Source organism: Oncorhynchus mykiss, chromosome 15 (genome assembly GCF_057628025.1).
Source record: "Oncorhynchus mykiss isolate SJ-2025 chromosome 15, ASM5762802v1, whole genome shotgun sequence".
In the NCBI taxonomy this organism is placed as follows: Eukaryota; Metazoa; Chordata; class Actinopteri; order Salmoniformes; family Salmonidae; genus Oncorhynchus; species Oncorhynchus mykiss.
This window is the reverse complement of record NC_143036.1, coordinates 33,726,123-33,742,553: the sequence shown is the minus strand read 5'-3', so window position 1 is coordinate 33,742,553 and position 16,431 is coordinate 33,726,123. Positions and strand designations below refer to the sequence as shown.

General features: G+C 45.5%; 1 pseudogene; it reads right to left on the bottom strand.

Annotated features, from left to right (window-relative positions):
- LOC110490956 (ribonuclease 3-like) overlaps nt 1-16,431 on the bottom strand; it is a 160,556-nt pseudogene that overhangs the window by 134,415 nt on the left and 9,710 nt on the right.

Below are 16,431 nucleotides of genomic sequence, written 5' to 3'. Positions count from 1 at the left end.
AATCAATTATGTTATGACAAGGTAAGACCAAGTCCATATTAAGGCAAGAACAGCTCTAATAAGCGTAGGGAAATGACAGTCCATCACAACTTTAAGACATGATGGTCAGTCAATTCGGAAAATTTGAAAATACTTTGTATTTTTTTTTCAAGTGCAGTCGAAAAAAACATCAAGAACTATGAATACACTGGCTCGCATGAGGACCGCCACAGGAAAGGAAGACCCAGAGTTACCTATGCTGCAACGGATAAGTTCATTAGAGTTAACTGAACCTCAGGTTGCAGCCAAATGAATGCTTCACAGAGTTCAAGAAACAGAAACATCTCAACATCAACTGTTCAGAGGAGACGGCGTGAATCAGGCCTTCATGTTCAAATTGCTGCAAAGAAACCACTACTAAAGGATGCCAATAAGAAGAGACTTACTTGGGCCAAAAAACACTAGCAATGGACATCAGACCGGTGGAAATCTGTCCTTTCCTCTGATGAGTCTGCCTGCCTGCCTTCCTGTACCTTTGATCCACCTCTGGATTACTGAACTCTGCCTGTTCCTGAGCCTGCCTGTCGTCCTGTACTGTTGCTCCTACTCTGGATTATTGGCCCCTTTCTGCCTACCCCTGTTGTTACAATAAAAAAAATTACTTCACACAGTCTGCACTTGGGTCTTAACTTGATACCTGATAGTACGAACTGGCCATGACTGACCCAACAGACTTGATCCAGCTCAGCAACTCCATCTCCTCCCAAGGAGCCACTATTGGTAGGCCTGAGGAGTTGCTTCACTGTCTGATGGAAGGGTTCCAGGCCGTGGCCCAACATCACGACCCAGCCTTGGACGCATTGCAGGAGCAATTCTGTGGGTTGCCTACTAGGCAGCCTACCACGATGCTAACCTCCCAGCCCCTCTGTAACCCGGGTGGTAGCAGCACATCACCTATTTCCCGGGAACCCCGCTAACCTCCCCCGGAGCGCTATAATGGAGATTCCAGAACCTGCCGGGCCTTTCTCTCCCAGTGTTCCCTCGTTTTCGAGCTGCAGCCTTCTTCGTTCCCCTTGGACCACTCAAAGATAGCGTACGTTATTACACTCATGTCCGGGATGGCACTCGCCTGGGTCACGGTGGTGTGGGAGCAACAATCCACCGTCTGCCTCAGTCTAGAGGTATTCGTGGCAGAGGTGAGAGACGTTTGAGGCTCCGGTGTCCGGGAAAGAGGCTTCCCAGAAGTTACTCCAGCTTCGGCAGGACACCCTCAGTGTGGCCGACTATACGGTGGAGTTCTGCAAGCTAGCAGCGGAGAGTACTTGGAACCCAGAAGCGCTGTTCGACACGTTCCTGAACAGATTATCGGAAGAGGTAAAGGTTGAACTGGCAGCCCGAGAACTATCAACGGATCTCAACTCACTCGTCGCTTTAACCATCCGGATCGATGGTCGGCTATTGGAACGAAGGAGGGAGAAGGGGTCCAATTGCGGTCCCAATCGCTCACTCAGGGATCCCACCTTACAGCTGATGAACTCCGGAAGTCCCCGGCGGCTACGTTCCTGAGAGGATCTGAGAGCTCTCTCCAAGAGCCTCCGGAGACTGACAATGCATATTTTCCCGAGTCGATGCAGCTCGGCAGGGCTAGGTTGTCTCCATCCGAAAACATACACAGACTTGAGACCCAGGGTTGTCTGTATTGCGTTACTGACAGTAATTTTGTGTCTAATCAAATCAAATCAAATGTATTTATATAGCCCATCGTACATCAGATGATATCTCAAAGTGCTGTACAGAAACCCAGCCTAAAACCCCAAACAGCAAGCAATGCAGGTGTAGAAGCACGGTGGCTAGGAAAAACTCCCTAGAAAGGCCAAAACCTAGGAAAAAAACTAGAGAGGAACCAGGCTATGTGGGGTGGCCAGTCCTCTTCTGGCTGTGCCGGGTGGAGATTATAACAGAACATGGCCAAGATGTTCAAATGTTCAGAAATGACCAGCATGGTCAAATAATAATAATCACAGGCAGAACAGTTGAAACTGGAGCAGCAGCACGGCCAGGTGGACTGGGGACAGCAAGGAGCCATCATGTCAGGTAGTCCTGAGGCATGGTCCTAGGGCTCAGGTCCCCCGAGAGAGAGAAAGAAAGAGAGAATTAAAGAGAGCATACTTAAATTCACACAGGACACCGGATAGGACAGGAGAAGTACTCCAGATATAACAAACTGACCCTAGCCCCCCGACACATAAACTACTGCAGCATAAATACTGGAGGCTGAGACAGGAGGGGTCAGGAGACACTGTGGCCTCATCCGATGACACCACCGGACAGGGCCAAAGAGGAAGGATATAACCCCACCCACATTGCCAAAGCACAGCCCCCACACCACTAGAGGGATATCTTCAGCCACCAACTTACCATCCTGAGACAAGGCCGAGTATAGTCCACAAAGATCTCCGCCACGGCACAACCCAAGAGGGGGCGCCAACCCAGACAGGAAGATCACATCAGTGACTCAACCCACTCAAGTGACGCACCCCTCCTAGGGACAGTATGAAAGAGCCCTAGTAAGCCAGTGACTCAGCCCCTGTAATAGAGTTAGAGGCAGAGAATCCCAGTGGAAAGAGGGGAACCGGACAGGCAGAGACAGCTAGGGCGGTTCGTTGCTCCAGAGCCTTTCCGTTCACCTTCACACTCCTGGGCCAGACTACACTCAATCATATGACCCACTGAAGAGATGAGTCTTCAGTAAAGACTTAAAGGTTGAGACCGAGTTTGCGTCTCTCACATGGGTAGGCAGACCATTCCATAAAAATGGAGCTCTATAGGAGAAAGCCCTGCCTCCAGCTGTTTGCTTAGAAATTCTAGGGACAATTATGAGGCCTGCGTCTTGTGACCGTGGCGTACGTGTAGGTATGTACGGCAGGACCAAATCAGAGAGATAGGTAGGAGCAAGCCCATGTATTGCTTTGTAGGTTAGCAGTAAAACCTTGAAATCAGCCCTTGCCTTGACAGGAAGCCAGTGTAGGGAGGCTAACACTGGAGTAATATGATCACATTCTTTGGTTCTAGTCAGGATTCTAGCAACCGTATTTAGCACTAATTGAAGTTTATTTAGTGCTTTATCCGGGTAGCCAGAAAGTTTCTGATTTTTTCAATGTTACGTAGATGGAAAAAAGCTGTCCTTGAAACAGTCTTGATATGTTCTTCAAAAGAGAGATCAGGGTCCAGAGTAACGCCAAGGTCCTTCACAGTTTTATTTGAGACGACTGTACAACCATTAATATTAATTATCAGATTCAACAGAAGATCTGTAGAACAAGCATCTCTGTTTTGTCCGAGTTTAAAAGTAGAAAGTTTGCAGCCATCCACTTCCTTATGTCTGAAACACATGCTTCTACTTGTCCCTTCAAGAGACCTAGCTCATTCGTTGGAGTGAGTACCCTGGTGGGTCTAAAAGATAATGGTTCTTCTCCCCTTACTCGCCCCCCTCTCCATGCCACCCTGCTGTGGGGCGACCAGCCCAAGGCTATCCAGGTATTCAACGACTCGGGGGCCGATGTGAGTCTCATGGACATTATCCTGGCGTCTGAGCTGGGCTTCCCCACTCAACGCCTCTCCATTACCATGGGTGTTAGAGCGCTGGACAGGCCGGGTCCCCCATCAGACCACCCCCGTCAACCTCCGAGTTTCGGGAAACTACAGCGAGTTGAGTCTCCGCAGGTTCCCGTGGTATTGGGATTCTCTTGGCTACAGTGACACAATCCCTCCATTGACTGAGCTACTGGTTCCGTCGTGGACTGGAGCCCATCCTGCCACACTCATTGCCTGAAGTCAGCTCTGCCTGCCCCGGGATGTCTTCCTGTGGGCTTGGAAATTGCCCCAGACCTCTCTGCCAGCTCCGCAGAATACCAGGACCTCAGTAAGGCCCGGGCCACGTCGCTTCTACAGCACTGACCGGTATCCATGTCTGACTGCCCCTGTCAACCAGGTATCCACCCAGGTGGAACGCCAGGTGGCGTCAATAGAGGGGGGATGGGGGGTATTGTCATGCCCTGATCTGGTGTCATCCATCTTCCCCACTTATCCTCTGGGTATTTATACCTGTGTTTTCTGTCGGTCTGTGCCAGTTCCTCTTGTTGTAAAGCTTACCAGCGTTTGTCCTGTCAGCTCCTGTCTTTCCCTGCCTCTCTTTCTCATCCTCCTGGTTTTAACCCTTGCCTGTCCTGACCCTGTACCCATCCGCCTGACGACGCTGCCTGTTCCTGAGCCTGCCTGCCGTCCTGTACCTTTGCTCCTATTCTGGATTATCAACCCCTGCCTGCCTTGACCTGTCGTTTGCCTGCCCCTGTTACAATAAACATTGTTACTTCACACAGTCTGCACTTGGGTCTTACCTTGATACCTGATAAAGGCAAAGGGTGGATACTTTGAAGAATCTCAAATATATGATATGTTTTGATATTTTTACACTTTTAGTTACTGCATGATTCATATGCGTTATTTCACAGTTTTGATGTTTTCACTAGTATTCTACAATGTAGAAAATAGTAAAAATCAAGAAAAACACTTGAATGATTAGGTGTCCAAACTTTTGACTGGTACTGTATACTGAACAACAATTGAAACACAATATGGAAAGTGTTGGTCTCATGTTTCATGAGCTGTATACATTTGGCTACCTTTTCAGGCACTTCCCTCATGTAAGCATAGGTCTGAACATGACAGGCTGCAGCCAATACTTTGACATGTAGGCTAATTATTTATTTTTCATAGACTTTGGTTTTTCTTAACAGAAGGCTCATGTTTTTCAGTTTTCAAATCAATTTAACCTCTCAATTGGTTATTTTGATTAATGGCCTTGGTGCCCTGGCAGATTGGGCACGACCAAATGGCCTTTCCCCTAAAATCACGAAACTACAGGGCCGAGCAGCAGTCCCAGCAACTGATGCCAACCATGTTGCGGGATCGAAACTCAACCCTTAGCTAGTTAGTTCAGTAGAACACTTATTCAGAGCCATTCAAAACAAAAATCTGAGCTCTCCCTTGTTCAACAAGGAGTGACTAAGAGGACCTTGAGTGGGGCAACCTTCTCTTTAAAAAGGGGTAATCCACAGTTGCTAAATCTATTTTGGGATTTATAAATTAATGACATGTGCCCATTGATTGCTAAAAAATATAATAAATGCCTCATGAGCTTAGTTCAACTGTTGTACCCCATCAGAACCCCAAATATAAGCTTGTTTTACTCCAATAATTGTAAACAAACTACATGTAAACAAACAATATTAAGCATCAAAATATGGTTAAAACTACAATTTTGATAACATGGATGGTGAGTACTTGCATCCATGGCTCGGCCCATTCATTTGAGAATGATTACATTCTGGAAGACTGCACTGTGTGTGTGTGTTACATTGTGTTGTGTCCTGGAGAATATAATTACAGCACACAGCAGTTACACACACATAGACATGCTGCAGGCTGCTACAGGGGCATGTATGACTTGTAAAGTAAGTGTTGATTACCATTACCTGTCCTTAACTGACTATTTCCTGCTGTGATGTTCCGCTGGCAGGCTGAGCGTGTGCGCATTTGTGTGTCTCACCTGTATTAGGCAGCGCTCCTTGAAGACGTAGCCAATCAGCTTGTCCAGGTGCTTCAGACAGTGGTGGTAGCAGACGTGGTGGGTCAACACGGAACACATCATGGCATGCTGTGGAGAAAGACAGAGAGGGGAGAGAGAGAGCCGGAGAGGGGAGAGAGCGAGCGAGAGATGGGCGGAGGGAGGTGGAGAGAGAGAGAGACACAGAGCAAGAGAAAGAATAGAGATAGAGAGTAGAGAAAAGAGGAGAGGCAGCAAGAGAGAGAACATGTCAAATCAATCAGCTGGTCATTATTTATTAAGTGGTGCTCCGACAGAGGGAGATTCAATAATCAAAAGCCCAATAAGTGTGTGTTCTCGCCATGAAGAGAAATGAGAGTTGTGAGGGAAATTCACATTTTGGCACGAACGAATCAAGACCGCTATTTCAACATGTTGACACAAATGTGCCTGCAGAAACTAACAGACAGACTTTTCCTGTTTCTGTCACTGAATCACATCTCTCAAAAGTGTCAAACAAAGAAAGAAGGAAGGAGCGAAAGGAGGAACGGAGTGAGGAAGAGAGAGGAGAGATGCAGAGGCAGTGAGATTGAGCCCGGGAGAGAAAGTTAGAGAGAGGGAGATAAATAAAGAGACAAAGAGAGAGTGAGAGAGCGATAAAGAGAGTGAGACCAAGCTATAGACAGAGCTGGAAAGTGAGAGAGACTGAGCAAGAAAATGAGAGAGAGAGAGAGAGAGAGAGAGAGAGAGAGAGAGTGTAACCAATGAGAGCTATCATTAGCAGGAGTCTTATCAAGCCAGACTGGAGAACAGTGTGGGGAGCATTGTGTAGCGGGTGGAACATCCATTAACCCGGCGCCACCACAAAGAGCAGGCTGAGCTGCAAGTTCTAATTAGTGTTACCGGGGGCCTTGCAGGGGGCCCAGGGTTCCTACAGGTCAGTTAAATGAGCTGTGTTTCCCTCTCTTTCCCTTTCTCTGTTCCATCTCTCTCTCTGTTATGTCCTCTCTCTCTGCACTAACCGCTAACCCACGCAGCCCAATCTGTTAGCCCACCCCTGGCCCTCGCCTGCCCACCTGCTGCCCACAGTGTGCACCCTGCTGGCCTGCACCCATACACAGGGCATGGCCACACTGCTCCAAGGCCTTGTTAACTAGCCAATTAACAAAGCAAGACCGTGTCTCAACTCATCAGACTAGGCTACAGCCTTACTGCCTGCCTGGCTGGCTTAGTGGCTCAGACAACATCCGCATGGGTCCACTCCCAGACCAATTTACTCACTGGGTCCTCAGTAGGAAACGGGTGTGTGTGTGTGTGTGTGTGTGTGTGTGTGTGTGTGTGTGTGTGTGTGTGTGTGTGTGTGTGTGTGTGTGTGTGTGTGTGTGTGTAGGGGTAAGAGTGTGTGTGTTTTTGAGAATGATTGGGCTGGGATGTCATCAATGGAAGCCTCTAGCTACCGGCCACATATCAGACCTGACAACAAACTGCTATCCATGTGTGTGTCTTTGCTATGCGTGGGTGATGATATGGTGTGATGGCAGAAAAAAAAACTGCTGGTAGTGTACATCTGTGTGTGTATGAGTGTGTCTGTGTAAGCTTGGTTCAGTGTGTGTGCGTACAGTGTGCGTGTGCGAGTGTGAATACTTCTGTGTCTCTGTGTCTGTGTGCATGTGCTTGCATCTGTTTGCTGCATGAGCGTGAGTGCTTGTGCATATATTTTCTGCGTCTCTGCCTAAGTGTGTAAGGCTGGTTGCAGTGTGGCAGCGTAGCGTCTCTCCTGCCTACCTGATTGACGTCAGAGCGGATGCCAGTCTTCCAGAAGCGGATGCCACTCTTTCATGGCTAGTGAGCTCAACGGTCACCTCCCGGCACATGGTGTTCTTCTGTCAAATCTTCTGCAGAGCTTCCTGACAAACACACATGCATTATTGATCTAGAGCTGCTGCTACAGGGGACAGCCAACCATCTTTACACCACACAGTTACAGATACAGGAACCGAAAGAGAGACACATGCATACACAGAGACACGCACAAACAGGTGCATACAGAATGACCACACACACACACACACACACACACACACACACACACACACACACACACACACACACACACACACACAGCCCATTTCCTTCCTCCTCTCTCCAGGTAATGCTCCGACCCCCTGCGTCTCATGACAGACACAATAACAGTGAAAGCAGCAGACAGCTCCACTAGACCTGGCTAATTGAGGCATTGGAATTGGGCAGCATGGCGGCTGTGGGTGTATGTGTGTGTGTATTTGTGTGTGTGTGTGTCGGAGCCTGGACTCCAATCTCAGGCAGCGTGCCCAGAGGCATCAGGCTGTTCATTAGGACCTGCAGCTAACGCTGGCTCCGACACACACACATACAGACACAGACATGCACACACACACACACACACACACACAAACTGTTGGGTGTGTAGAAACCCAGAAATCTCTCGTTATAGGGCTAAAGTGTACACATTGTCAGCCCTACAGGAGAGAAGACAACTGGTAACAACACCAGAGAGATGAGGTCTGGTTAGCACCAGAGACAGTTGCGGACCAAATTACCCTATATATTGGACAAAAGTTGTGCACTACGTAGAATATAGGGCTCATATGGTGCCATTTGGGACACAGTCTTGGTCTGGGCTGGGCTGAGAAAGACAGCGTCTACAAATCAGAATTAGGACTGGGGACATGTGTCTAGGCTATCTCTGCTACAGTGACTAAATTACCCATGACGCAGTCTGAAATGGAATGGCATGATTTTCAGTCGGCAGCGAGGAAATAAGAACAACAAAGAAATGAATAAATAATAATGCCATCCTACTCCTGCGCATCAAAGGGAACATGGTCACACACACACACAAAGGCACGCACACAGACACGCCAGCGGCCCTCTTTGTACAACCGAATACAGTATATATACAGTACCAGTCAAATGTTTGGACACACCTACTCATTCAAGGGTTTTCCTTTTTTCCCCCAAAAAGTGTTTAACAAATCAAAATATATTTTATATGTGAGATTCTTCAAAGTAGCTACATTTGCCTTGACAGATTTGCACACTCTTGCCATTCTCTCAACCAGCTTCACCTGGAATGCTTTTACAACAGTCTTGAAGGATTTCCCACATATGCTGAGCACTTGTTGGCTGCTTTTCCTTCACTCTGCGGTCCAACTTATCCCAAACCATCTAATTTGGGTTGAGGTCAGGTGATTGTGGAGGCCAGGTAATCTGATGCAGCACTCCATCACGCTCCTTCTTGGTTAAATAGCCCTTACACAGCCTGGAGGTGTGTTGGGTCATTGTCCTGTTGAAAAACTACTGAGTTCCACTCAAACCAGATGGGATGGCGTATCGCTGCCGAATGCTGTGGTAGCCATACTGATTAAGTGTGCCTAGAATTCTAAATAAATCACTGACAGTGTCAACAGCAAAGCACCCTCACACCATCACACCTCCATGCTTCACGATGGGAACCACACCTGTGGAAATCATCTGTTCACCTACTCTGCATTTCACAAAGACAGAGAATGGAACCAAAAATCTCAAATTTGGACTCATCAGACCAAAGAACAGATTTCCAACAGTCTAATGTCCATTGCTCGTGTTTCTTGGCCAAAGTAAATCTCTTCTTCTTACTGGCGTCATATACTAGTTAAGGTCAGACATTTGACCATGAAGACCTGATTCACGCAGTCTCCTCTTGATGTTGAGATGTGTCTGTTTCTTGAACTCTGTGAAGCATTTACTTGGGCTGCAACCTGAGGTTCAGTTAACTCTAATGAACTTATCCTTTGCAGCAGAGGCAACTCTGGGTCTTCCTTTCCTGTGGCGGTCCTCATGAGAGCCAGTTTCATCGTAGCGCTTGATGGTTTTTGTGACTGCACTTGAAGAAACTTTCAAAGGTCTTGTCACAACACAACTGATTGAGGAGAGTGTATTGTTATGTACTTGAAAATGTATCAATAAATCAATTAGGCACATTTGGGGAGAGTTGATACAACATTTTGAACAGTAATGCAATGGTTAAATCGGATCAGTCTAAAACTTTGCACATACACTGCTGCCATCTAACTGCAATAATACATTGTGGCCTTTCTCTTGCATTTCAAAGGTGAAGATTTTTTGCTTTGTATTATCTTTTCCCAGCTCTAAAGTGTTATTTTCTCCTACATTACGTTCACATTTCCACAAACACCACAGTGTTACCTTTCAAATGGTCTCAAGAATATTCATATCCTTGCTTCATGTCCTGAGCTACAGGCAGTTTGATTTGGGTATGTCATTTTAGGCGAAAATTGAAAAAATGGTCTGATTCTTAAGAGCTTAACTGACTTGCTTGGTTAAAAAAATTAAAAATTAAAGTTACGCTCCTGCTCATATAAAATGAACCAGAATCAGATGGGAGTTTCATATAAGGTCCTTGGCTCCCTCTAATGTGTTCAACTCGGCCACAGATGTGAACGTAGAAACCTTGAATTGTGTAGAGTTTCTTCCCTCTAAAGTGTCAACTTAATGGTTTCCACCTCAGCAACTTGTCTTACATTTTGTGATAATCTGTGTGTTTGTGTGCCCTGAGCTCAGTCAATTAGCCCGTTTCCCAGGTAGCACTGGCTAGGAGCTCAGGCAGCGGCGCTAATGATTACTGATATTCCCACTGTCAACCCACAGAGCAATTAGTTCAACACACACCAAGCCATCACAGCTCCAAGGGCTAGCCATGTCAGCGAGTCTTCACACAGCTATAACAATTCAGCAACACTCTTATTATCCACAACCCCCTGGGAACATCATTAGGAGTGTGTGTTTTTGTGTACGTGTGTGAGCATGTGTTTGTATGTCGTTTCAGTCACTTGTTCATCCACAGGTCCGGTAAACGTTCATTTGTTGTTTTCTGCTGAACCGAGTATAAAATGTGCCTTTAAATTACAGAGAGAGGCCTTTCATCTCATCAGAGAAAGAAGGGCTTGTTAGTGTTAGTGGAGGTTGATGGTTGGTGCTCTAGTTCTGTCACTGCCAGTATGGCCGTTTAATGTGTGCATTCCCAAATGGCACTCTATTTTCTACTTAGTGCGCTACTTTTAACCAGGTGCCATTTTGGACATAGCTACTGTAGGGTAAGTGAGGAGTGGAGGTTCCAGTGTAGGGGCTCTCACCCCAGAGAGATGCCCAGATGGTATCTTTGTCTGCCTCTAGAGAGACTGCAGTGTGGAACACAGATGGAGGATCCACGGCCCCTGGCTGGCCACTTTGATTCGCTTCAGACACCACCGCCTGTCAACACACACACATGTAGCGATACCAACACACACACGGAAATGTAGGAACGTATGTAGCAACGCCAACAACTGCAGGCAGACATTCAGTTCAGGTGGAGTCTCCTCTTCTCTAAACATAACATCTTTGTTGTGATGCAGGGTGCCATAACCTCTGCTCCCATTCCTCACTAATCCACAGCTATCCACCCTTATCACTGACCACAACCATGTGATTGCCTGTTCCTTTCTTAGTAACATTCCAAGGCCCTGGCTCAAATCCAACATTAATTGACCCCACCATATACAGTTGAAGTCGGAAGTTTACATACACTTATATCGTTTTTCAACCACTGCACAAATTTCTTGTTACTATACTAAAGTTTTGGCAAGTCGGTTAGAACATCTACTTTGTGCATGACACAAGTCATAACACAGACAGATTATTTCACTTATAATTCACTGTATCGCAATTCAAGTGGGTCAGAAGTTAACATACACTAAGTTGACTGTGCATTTAAACAGCTTGGAAAATTCCAGAAAATGATGTCATGGCTTTAGAATCTTCTGATAGAAGATCTGTGGATGTATTTCAAGGCCTACCTTCAGACGCAGTGCCTCTTTGCTTGACATCATGGGAAAATCAAAAGAAATCAGCTAAGAGCTCAGAAAAAAATTGTAGATCTCCACAAGTCTGGTTCATCCTTGGGAGCAATTGCCAAACACCCGAAGGTACCACGTTCATCTGTACAAACAATAGTATGCAAGTATAAACACCATGGGACCACGCAGCTGTCATACCACTCAGGAAGGAGATGCTTTCTGTCTCCTAGAGATGAATGTAATTTGGTGAAAAAAGTGCAAATCAATCCCAGAACAACATTAAAGGACCTTGTGAAGATGCTGGAGGAAACCGGTACAGACATATCTATATCCACAGTAAAACTGGTCCTATATCGATATAACATGAACGGCAAGGAAGAAGCCACTGCACATGAGGACAAAGATGGTACTTTTTTGAGTAATGTCCTCTCGTCTGATGAAACGAAAATAGAACTGTTTGGCCATAATGATCATCATTATGTTTGGAGGAAAAAGGGGGAGGCTTCCAAGCTGAAGAACACCATCCCAACTGTGAAGCACGGGGGTGGTAGCATCATGTTGTGGGGGTGCTTTGCTACAGGAGGGACTGGTGCACTTCTCAAAATAGATGGCATCATGAGGGAGGAAAATTATGTGGATATATTGAAGCAATATCTCAAGACATCAGTCAGGAAGTTAAAGGTTGGTCGCAAATGGGTCTTCCAAATGGACAATGACCCCAAACATACTTCCAAAGTTGTGACAAAACAGCTTGTGCTAGGCCCCTTTTCTCTCAATTTCCGCCTGAATGACATGCCTACAGTAAACTGCCTGTTGCTCAGACCCTGAAGCCAGGATATGCATATAATTGGTAACATTGGAAAACAAACACTTTGAGGTGTGTAAACATTTTAAAATAATGTAGGAGAATATCAAAAGAAGAACAAACCTGCACCTGAGAGACTATCCTCTTGCAATGGCAAGTATAAGGGCATACTCAATTATAGCTCCCAGGATGTAATTCCTATGGCTTCCACAGGGTGTCAGCAGTCTGTTCAAGATTTCAGGCTTATAACTTCCAAAACAAATAAGAAATATCAGTTTTAGTACAGGGACACAGTCTTGGAAATTAGTTATTCCGCGCACCATGAAGACAAGATTCACCTGCTAAAATCGGTTTCCTATTGAACATACTTTTTTCCATAAGAAATACTATAGTTTGATTACATTTTATGTTATCTGAGGAGTAAATAGAAACGTAGTTTGACTTGTTGAAACAAAGTATAGTGGTAGATCGGATTACTTTCTCTGCATGTTCAACGAGTGGATTACTCAAATTGATGAAACCAACTACAGACTTTTTGGGATATAAAGAAGGATTTTATCTAACAAAACGACACTACATGTTATAGCCGGGACCCTTTGGATAACAAATCAGATGAATATTGTCGAAAAGTAAGTGAATATTTTATCTCTATATGTGAATTTATGAAACCTGTGCCCGTGGAAAAATATTTTGATTCGGGGGCGCAGTCCTCAAACGATCGCATGGCATGCTTTAACTGTAATAACTACTATAAAGCAGACAGTGCAGTTAGATTAACAATAATTTAAGCTTTCAACTGATATAAGACACTTGTATGTGCATAAATGTTTAAAATCCATAATTCTATGATTATTTATTTGAATTGCGTGCCCTCAAGTTTCACCGGAAGTTGTCCTGCTAGTGGGACGCCACTAATAATACATTCTTATTTACAAATTCTTATTCCCCGGCCTACCGGGGAACTGTATATTGACTTTTCTTCTATTGTGTTATTGACTGTACGTTTGTTTATTCCATGTGTAACTCTGTGTTGTTGTTTGTGTCGACCTGCTTTGCTTTATCTTGGCCAGGTCGCAGTCGTAAATGAGAACTTGTTCTCAACTGGCCTACCTGGTTAAATAAAGGTGAAATAAAAATGGTAAAAAATAATAATAATTGCATTAACTGCCTTGTTCATTGGCAGAACAACAGCTTTTCACTTTGCCAGCTCAGGGATTCGATCAAGCAACCTTACTGGCCCAACACTCAAACCACTAGGCTACCTGCCGAAACAACTCTATCTGATTAACGGGACCTTATGAGCAGGTCCAAAGCCTAGCATAATACCTCAGATAACCCTTCATGGTTGGTAGACTGTAACACATTACACTATATCTTAGCTAACCCATGTTAGGTTCTAATTACCAGAGTAAGAACTCAATGGACACTATGAAAACTTAAACCAAGTTTATTCTTCCCAAAGGATAGAAATGCTGAATTGACAAAAACATGTTTGTAATAGGGGTGTATAGGTACCCCATTTTGGGTGGAGTCTCCTCCTTCTTGCTAAACATTCTATCTTCATTCCTAGGCAGGAAACTAAGTGATAAACCTTTCCTTCTCCCTTAATGTGACCTGACCTGACCTCGACCCCCTTCACCTCTAATCCATGGCTCTCTCTCCATATCAATGCCTGCCACATGTGATTGTTTTCCCTACACAGTACATTCCAAGATAACCATTGGCCCCTTGGCTATGGCACCCTTCATGTCTCTATTACAACTAATGATAAATAACATTTGAAGTTCAGAAATGCAAACCTATCACAGATTAAGGGCAATAAACTGTAACAAGGCTCAAGATTCAAGGCCTGGTTATTTCATGTTCATGATTATGGATTTTACCTAGTGAAGCCCATAGCGTGTGGTAAATAACTAAATTTAAGACGTGTCAGCCTATTTGCAATGCACCTCATTGTTATTGAATTTCATTTTCACATTTTTCTATCAGTAGCATCTTTTAATCAAATGATTTTGAAGGCATACACATATAAACGTGTGCATACTTATTTTAAATGTATGTAGTTCTGTCCTTTTGATGAAGTTGTCTATACATTTTACGTCATGTTTTATGTTTTGTGTGGGGATCCTAATAAAATACTATAGTGTGTGCGAGTGGCGCAGCGGTCTAAGGCACTGCAACCAGCTGTGATCGGGAGTGTTATAGGGCAGCGCACAATTAGCCCAGCATCATCCGGTTTAGGGGAGGGTTTGGCAGGGGGGGCTTTACTTGGCTCATTGCACTCTAGCGACTCCTTGTGGTGGGCCGGGCGCCTGCAGGCTGACTTCGGTCATCAGTTGAACGGTGTTTCCTCCGACACATTAGTGCAGCTGGCTTCCGGGTTAAACAGATGGGTGTTAAGAAACACGGTTTGGCGGGTTATGTTTCGGAGGACACACGACTTGACCTTCGCCTCCCGAGCCCGTTGGGGAGTTGCAGCTATGAGACAAGATCGAAATTGGGGAGAGGATAAACAAGCACTATTGGGGCTCAAAGTGCTCTAAGGGTATAAAGCTAGTCTAGCTAGAATTCTACCCTTCTCCGCATTCATCAACAGCAAAGCAAACGAAGTCGCTGTGGAGCGAACAGTGGCGCTGTTTCCCCTAATGTGGATTTGATCTTTAATAAGTAGTAAATTACTATCCAGACACATGGCACTCCAGAGATAGAGTGGCTGTGAGGTAAGATTAATAGCAGTAGCCTAAGAAGGATATGCAAGGGTGAAAAGAAGCTACAGGCAGTGAATGGATCAGGACCTCAGCTCTGCAGCACAAGGCTACGATGTAGTGTTAGATGGTTCTAGTAATTACACTGCTACATGTTTCAGCCCTATGCTCCTAGGACATTACAATTGTATGATGCTGGCATGTGTCATACTTAATTATTATGAGGTCAGGTGGGCAGTGAGATGTACTGTGCTGTAGTGTGTGTGATACCCACCTGCCTCTGTGTTAGCTTCTTTTTGACTATCTGCTTGACCTTGGGACTGTTAGCCAGCAGGTGGCGTAGTTTCACGTAGGGTTTCCACAGCTTTGAGAGATGGAGAGAGAGAGAGAGAGAGAAAGACGTCTCTCAGACCAACACATTAATATTTCACCATTATTAAACAGCATCATTTAATAGTACATTTGTCTGCTGTGTGTGTGTCTGTGTGTGTGGGGGGCCTGGTTTCCTCATGTTTTCAACGAGAGAGGTCCCCTTCAACAACCAGGAAGTAAACACAAAATAGTTTATGCTGCAGTTATAACACACACATGTGTGTGTGACAAGAGAAGGGACATATCTCCAAATGCCCCAATTACAATTTATAAGATTTATAATTTATTTGAAAAGGACATCGATTTGGGGAAGGTTACACAGTGATGTACCATTGAAAACCCCCTCGGACTGCCAGACTCTAGTAATAATAGACTGAGGGCTCTGACCGCGCCGCTCCATTAAAGCTTTTCCTCATTTAGTGGCCAAGTTATTCAATTATATGACTGGCATGCGGCCCGGCCGAGAGAGAGAGAGAGAGAGAGAGAGAGAGAGAGAGAGAGAGAGAGAGAGAGAGAGAGAGAGAGAGAGAGCTAGAGAGTCAGAGAGCCAGAGAGCCAGAGAGAGAGCCAGAGAAATTAAACCTGTGGTGTAGAGAGAGAGAAAGCAAGAGAGCAACCCGCGGTAGAGAGAGAGGAATGGTTGCGATGAGGGGAATTAGAATTAAGGCTGTTTAATAGGGCGACTTCATTAGCGATCTGTGTGGAGAGAGACTGAGACAGCTTTACCGCTGTGATTATCGGCTCACCGCTGGCCTAACGGCGTGCGTACAGTCGGGCGCAGGTGGAGGCTGCGGAGGAGAGGAGAGCAGCGTAAAGCTGCAGCCTGAGAGACCTCCCTCCCCAACCTGTTCACTTGACATTTCAGAAGATCCGCTCTGTGCTCTCAAGGTACGACAGGCTGGTGTGTGTGTGTGTGTGTGTGTGTGTGTGTCTGCCACATGCTCATTAACATATGCTGCCTGACTGCCGTCGCTCTCCAGTAAATGCTAATTTACCACCATCCGCGTCTCCCTCGTCTCGCTCCCCCTCTCTTTTTTAAATTTCACTCCCTCTCCCTGTGGCCCTCTATAGATACTGGGATTAGAACAA